At 35.9% G+C, this 7,344-nt stretch overlaps 1 pseudogene; it reads right to left on the reverse strand.

The window, feature by feature from the left end:
- Positions 1–6,098: 6,098 nt before the first annotated feature.
- On the reverse strand, positions 6,099–7,014 carry LOC140636061 (elongation factor 1-alpha 1-like; annotated as a pseudogene).
- Between the last annotated feature and the right edge of the window lie 330 nt (positions 7,015–7,344).

The following is a 7,344-nucleotide window of genomic DNA, read 5'->3' on the forward strand; positions in this document are numbered from 1 at the left end:
AATACTTTGGGGACATATTATTTGTGTATTTGATTTACCTGCAGCTTACATAACTAAATGAGGTTCATACCTGAAAACTCCCATTGGCCCCCCTTTCCTGAGCACCCTTTCTGAGCTTCCCCAGAAAACCCTCTTCCACTCCATGTGCCTGATAATGCACAATGCATCTTTCAAAACTCTGCTAACCTAGAATATGACCAGCCATAGGATGACTGAAATAAAAAGAAAAAAAAATCAAGTGTTGGCAAGGAAGTGAAGCAAACAAAACCCTCATATACTACCACTGGTGGTATAAGTTAGGACGACCACTTTGGAAAACTGAAAGTATCTACTAAAGCTGAATATACCATAAGAACCAGGAATTGCACTCTTAGGTATATACTCAACAGAAATGCATACATATTTTCACTAAAGCACATGTACTAGAATTTCATAACCACTATCTGTAACAAAGACTGAAAATGTCCATCAAATAGTAAGAAAATTGAATGAATAAATGAATGAATGAATGAATATTCATACTATAGAGCATTATACAAGAATGAGACTGAATGATCCTCATCTATACCCGGAAATGTAGATGAATCTCACAGCCCTAACATTTGGTAGAAGAAACCAGGCACATAAAAGAGCACATATATGGTTTCTATGACTTTAAGGCACTAATTGTAGGCACAAACATTTTATGCTGTTTGGAGTCAAATGGGAATAGTAAACAGGAGGGAAAACAGATGTTTCTGGAGTACTGGTTTATATGATGTGTTCAATTTGCCAAAACACACTAAGCTATTTACCATACATGTATACTATGTGTGTGTCATATTTAAATGAACCTTCAAAAATAAACCCTGTTAAAGCATCACTTCAGGTTACCTAACCACACCCCCCCCCAGTATAAAATTAGCCATTGCTTTTTCATTGGATCATTCAGTCTCATTGTTGTATAATGTTCTATGGTATGAACATTCATTCATTCATTCATTAGCCATTGCCTTTTCTCTTGTTCAGCCTCTGTTATGCCATCTGAAACAATGCCTATTTCCTCTTCTAAACTGTGAACCCTGGTAAAACTATGGAATTTCTTATTCATCCGAATATCCAAAACCCAACACATAATAATGGCTCCAAAATGTTTGTTGAGCAGAATGAATGAATGAACTTCTTCTTTTACAATTCGTTTGTGGCTGATAATTTCAACAAATATTTATTCAATGGGCACTGTTAGGTGCTTGGGGTAAAAACACAAAACCTATTCTCAAGAAGTTCATGGTCTAATGAAACAGATAAACATTCATAGTCTCGGAGTTATTTTTAAAAAGGGAAATTCAAGGACTTTCTTTTTCCCGCTTGTAAAACACAAATCACAGTATCTGCTGCCTTCCCTAACCATTGATGGCACTGCCCTGTCTCCTCACTATTATCCGTGTAATATAGTGAGCTATCCTCATAACTCATTTTCTGCACATGAGTTAACCATAGCACACTGGGTGGGAAGCTTGTCAATCTAAAAACACTGGTCAGACTATTTAACCACAAGGTCAATGATTCATTTATCATACTGTCCATCTATCCCAGCTCTGATGACCACACAGACCAGGAGCCATATTTCCAACCACTAACCTTGACCTCTTCCCAGTCCTATTAGCCTGGCTGATACAGTTCTGATTCTACCCTTCAAAAGAGATATATCTCTATCTTCTTTGTTTAGAAGCTTTTTTAAAAAGTACCTATTGGCAGGTAAAGATCCATATATAGCCATGAAATAAACACCTTTTCTAAAGTCTTTCTCAATTTCCCATTTCAAAGCTTGTGTCTTATCAAATGAAGGCCATCGAGATCAAAGCTGCACCTCAGAAGTTGTTTGCCTGACAAGTCACTGCTGACTCTGGCAGAAAAGCCTCTCAAGTACTTAAACATTTCCTCCCACTACACTGCAATAGCGAAGCAGGGCGATAAAATAAATATGGTAATTTTGAAGATCAAAGATTGCCTTCAAAAAGGATATGTGTTTAATTCCACTTACCGTGCTTGATCTATATTTACCAAAGAAAGCTGGAAATGCTGAGCCTGGCAATGAAGGTCTATTAGCTTGTTGCTTTGGTTCTCACTGTTGGATTACAAAAGATGGATAGCTGGGGATAGGAGATCTAGCTGTGGTACTGCCAGTGACAGAAACAGGAAGATATCCAAAGAAATAAGGAAGGATTTAAACAAGGTGCTAGACCAAGGCGTCCCTTTTGGAAAAGAAAGTTCAGAGCAGGGCTCACTGGCAGGCCAGGAACCCAACTGTGAGAAATTAGAGGGCAGAGGGAAAGTAAAAAACCACATAAATTATTAAAGTCATCCTGTGAGCAAAAACGAGGCTGCAAGGAAAGCTGTGAGGCAACACTTGACATTATGGCAAGGGCAGTAGGGGCTCTTCACACAGGTTGCTCGGATGAGCAAAGAAAATGAGGGAGCTAGCCAAGCTTGCTTAGGGACAGCAGCCCTGGAAATACAGGACTGCAGAAAATCAGGTGTATTAGAACCCATCTCAGAGAGCTTACTGAATGTAGTTACAAAGGAATAATTTAATCATTTCTCACAAAGGAGGAAATGGAAGGTAAAATCCCCTCAAAAGCATGCTTGTATAACATCAGATATGTATGAAACAGCCTTTTAAGATAGGTAAGTCCATTTAACTGCAGGGTTTTTGATCTATTAAGTGGATCTGCCAGTTTACACCAGGCCAGAATGGCTCAGGACCATGATGGAAAAGATACAGAGCTCTGCTGAGGGGCCCTGCCTCTCTGTCCTTTCCCTCCACATCGCTGAAACCTCCCCTCCTCCTTGTCAATAGAACAAAAGGCTTAAAGAATGCTGGGCACCACGTTCTTAGCCTGTTGGAGAAAACAACATATCACAGTCTGGCCCTATTCCTAACAAGAGTTTGTAACAATGTGGAAGCCAACCACTCTGAAGGAATGATTTGGTAATAAACCATAGAGATATTCAAGTCCATAGCCTTCAATTCAGAAATTTGATTTCTAGGAATCGGACCCCAGAAACCCTCACAAATATGCACAAAGATGTTTGTATGAGTTTTAGTGCAGCATTGTTTATAACAAGGAAAAAATGAGAATAATCTAAAGATCCATCTATAGGGAATTAAATTATTCTAGATATATATTTTACATCTAAGAAGAATAAGGTAGATATATATCTTACTGAAATGGAAAGAGGTGCATACCACATTGCTCAGAGAAATGAAGAGGAAAAAAACAAATTCTATCATCTCATTTTGTTGTAATTTTTTCCCATTTTTAAATAGATTTATAAATACACATATTTGCTGATATATATATATATATATATATATATAGAGAGAGAGAGAGAGAGAGAGAGATGTAGGTAGATATACACACATATACCCACCCACGTATTTTTACATTCAAACATGTATACATATTATTTATATATACATACATGGAAAAACTGTGAAAAGAAACTCTCACCAAACAATAAACAGCAGTTAACTCTAGGGGACCGGGATGGGGGGAAGAGGAGCTTTTATTTGTTTATTTTTGCATATTACCACTATATTATCTGAATCTTTTAAATAGTTTGAGTTACTTTTTTCTAATTTTAGAAATCAATAAAGATATTTTAGAGAAGTTAAACACCATGTTACTTTTATGTTGGTATCAATCAGGACTGCATTATAATCAAACTAATTATATCACTTTAAAGTACAATGAAAGGGCATAAAGTGTTCTTTGTTCTCCTACAATTATAGGGAAATGGAAGCATTGGTCACTACTCACACTTTACTTTTCAAAGGGAACTTTTTATCACATCAGATAAGCAGGGCTAGTGCCAGGTTATGCAGACCCCAAAACTTACATAAGGGAGGCCTCTTTTAAGGAAAAAAAAAAAAAGAATACAAAAATATGAATATAAAATCAGATAAAGAGTGAATATTTATTTTGGAAAAGAAAAGCACAGAAAAAATAAGTTTAAAAATGCTGACAAAAAAAAAAAAAATGCTGACAGATTCAATCACATAATCCAGAAATAAACTTTTCATTTCTTAGGACATGGCTATAATACTTTTTTCCTACACCTTCTTAATGTATTCTCCCACATTGCCTAATTTGTTACTCTTTTTATTTAGGATTTTCTTTGTTTTATTTTTTAATTGAGATAAAATTGACATACAACATTATGTTTGTTTCAGGTGTACAACATAATAATTTGATGTACTTTGCCAAATGATCACAATAACTGTAGTCAATAACTATTACCACGTGTAGTTAATTTTTTTTGTGTGATGAGAACTTTTTTAAAGTTTTTATTTAAATTCCATTTAGTTAACATAATTGTAATATTGGTTACAGGTGTACAATATGGTAAATCAACACTTCCATATAACACCCCGTGCTCATCACAAAAAGTGCACTCCTTCAATTCCTCCCATCAATTTCACTCATCCCCCCACCCGCCTCCCCTCTGGTATCATCAGTTTGTTCTCTGTAGTTAAGAGTCTGTTTCTTGGTTGCCTTCCCTTTCCCTTTGCTCTTTGTTTTTCTTAAATTCCACATATGAGTAAAATCATATAATATTTGTCTTTCTCTGATTGACTTTCTTTTCATAAGAATTTTTAAGATCTATTCCTTCAGCAACTTCCATACAATACAGAATTATTAACTATAGTCACCATGCCATACATTATGTCCCAGGACTTATTCATTTTATAACTGGAAGTTTGTACCTTTTGACCACCTTCACTCATTTCACCCAAACTGCAATTGTTATCTCTGGCAACCATCAATCTGTTCTCTGTATTTATGAGCTCAGAGAGGTTTCTTATTCTATATATAAGTAAGATTATATGGTATTTGTCTTTGTCTGACTTATTTTACCTGGCATAACACTGTCAAGGTCCATTTATGTTATTGTAAGTGGCAGGATTTCATTCTTTTTTATCATTTTTTATGGAATATGGCTTTACTATTCCATTGTGTGTGTATGTATATAATATTATATTATATATATTACATTTTCTTTATTCATCCATCAATAGACACTTAGGGTACTTCCATGTCTTAGCTATTGTACATAATGCCGCAATGAACGTGGAGGTTCAGATATTTTCGAATAACTGGTTTTGTTTCCTTTGAAAAAATACCCTAAAGTGGAATAACTGGATTATATGGTAATTCTATTTTCAATTTTTTGAGGAGCTTCCATACTTTTTTCTACAGCGGCTGAACCAATTTACATTTCCACCAACAGTGCAAAGGGTTCCTTTTTCTCCACAACCTCACCAACACTTGTCATTTCCTATCTTTTTTGGTAATGGCAATTTTAACAGATGTGAGGTGATATCTCATTGTGATTTTGACTTGCATTTTCCTAATTATTCATGATGTTGAGCACCTGCTCATGTACCTCTCGGCCACCTATATGTCTTCCTTAGAAAAATGTCTATTCAGATCATCTACCCAACAACTCTACTGAGTTGTATTATTTCTTTATATATTTTGGATATTAATTCCTTATTAGATATATGATTTGCAAATATTTTCTCCCATTAGGTAGATTGCCTTTTCATTTTGTTAATGGTTACCTTTAATTTGTTAATGGTTGCCTTTTAATTTGATATAGTCCCACTTGTTTGTTTTTGGTTCTGTTGCTTTTGCTTTTGGTGTCAAATTGAAAAAAAAAGTCAAGCACCAAGACCAACACTTGTTATCTTTTGTCATGCCACTATAATGGGTATGAAAGGATACCTCACTGTGATTTTTTTTTTCCCCTTAAGCTTCTGTTTTAATGAGTCTCAAATTCTGTGACAGATTTTTGGTCAAGTTGTTTCTATTATAAAGTACTGATTTTAAAAACTAATAACTTAAAACTCACACACACACACACACACACAGAGAGGTCCACAAAACATTCTCTTTTCCTTCTGAAGGTTTCATGATGCATTATTATCATTAACCATAATTTTACTATTAAACTTAAATGGCCAGTTGACACAAAGAGTTCTGAGACTATTCTTCCACCACTGATTAAGACTGATTAAGACTGGGGTGGCAGGTATTGGGGATAATATTTATTTAGCCTTCTAAACTTTCAGACCTGGTGACCATGCCAGCTCCCCCTGCCTTCTTGTCCACTGCATTGATGACACCCATAGCAACTGTCTCATATCACAAACAGCAAAATAGCTCTCAATACAGATAGGTTTGCCAGGAGCTATGTCAATGATGGCAGCATCACCAGATTTCAAGAACTTGGAGACATCTTCCAACTTTTTTCCAGAACCAGGATCAATCTTCTTCATCAGCTCATCAAACTTGCAAGCAATGTGAGATGTGTGACAATCTGGCACAGCTGCATGTCCAGCACTGATTTGGCCTGGATGGTTCAGGACAATCAAGATAATCACTTGAGCCATGAAGCCAGCCACTTGTATTGGTAGGTCATTTTTGCTGTCACCAGCCACATTGCATAACAAACATCTTTGACATATACATACTTGACATTGAAGTCTGCATTGTTCCCAGGAAACCTCATTCAAAGTTTCATGATGCATTTCAACAAACTTTATTTCAGATGCAACATTAACTGGAGCAAAGGTGACCACCATGCCAGATTTAAGAACACCAGTCTGTGCTCAGCCCATAAGGACAGTACCAACACCACCACTTTTGTAGACATCTTGGAGGGGCAAATGGAAGGGCTTGTCAATTGGACAAGTTGTTAGCAGAATGCAATCCAGAACTTCCAGGACATGGTTCCATTGGCATTACCATCTTTACAGGTGACTTTCCATCCCTTGAACCAAAGCGTGTTAGCACTTGGCTCCAGCATGTTGTAACCATTCCAATCAAAAATTGGCACAAATGCTACTGTGTCAGAGTTGTAGCCAATTTTCTTAATGTAGGTGCTGACTTCCTTAACGAGTTCCTTATTTCTCTTCTGGCTCTAGCATGGTTTATTGGAATCCATTTTGTTAACACCAACAATTAATTGTTTCTCCTTGTGATTTTGATTTGCATTTTCCTGGTGGTTAGTGATGTTGAGCATTTTGTCATATATCTGTTGGCAATTTGTAGGTCTTCTTTGAAGAAATATCTAGTAAGTTATTCTGCCCATTTTTAAATTGTTCTTTTTTTCTTTTGAGTTGTAGAGTTCTTCATAGTTTTTGAATAGTAACTGCTTATCATATACATGATATGCAAATATTTTCTACTATTCTATAGGTTGCCTTTTCATTTTGCTGATTGTTTCTTTTGCTATGCAGAAGGTTTTTAGTTTGATGTAGTCCCACTCATTTACTTTGTGTTTGTTTGTGCTTTT

This window comes from Canis lupus, chromosome 6 (assembly GCF_048164855.1).
Source record: "Canis lupus baileyi chromosome 6, mCanLup2.hap1, whole genome shotgun sequence".
NCBI lineage: Eukaryota > Metazoa > Chordata > Mammalia > Carnivora > Canidae > Canis > Canis lupus.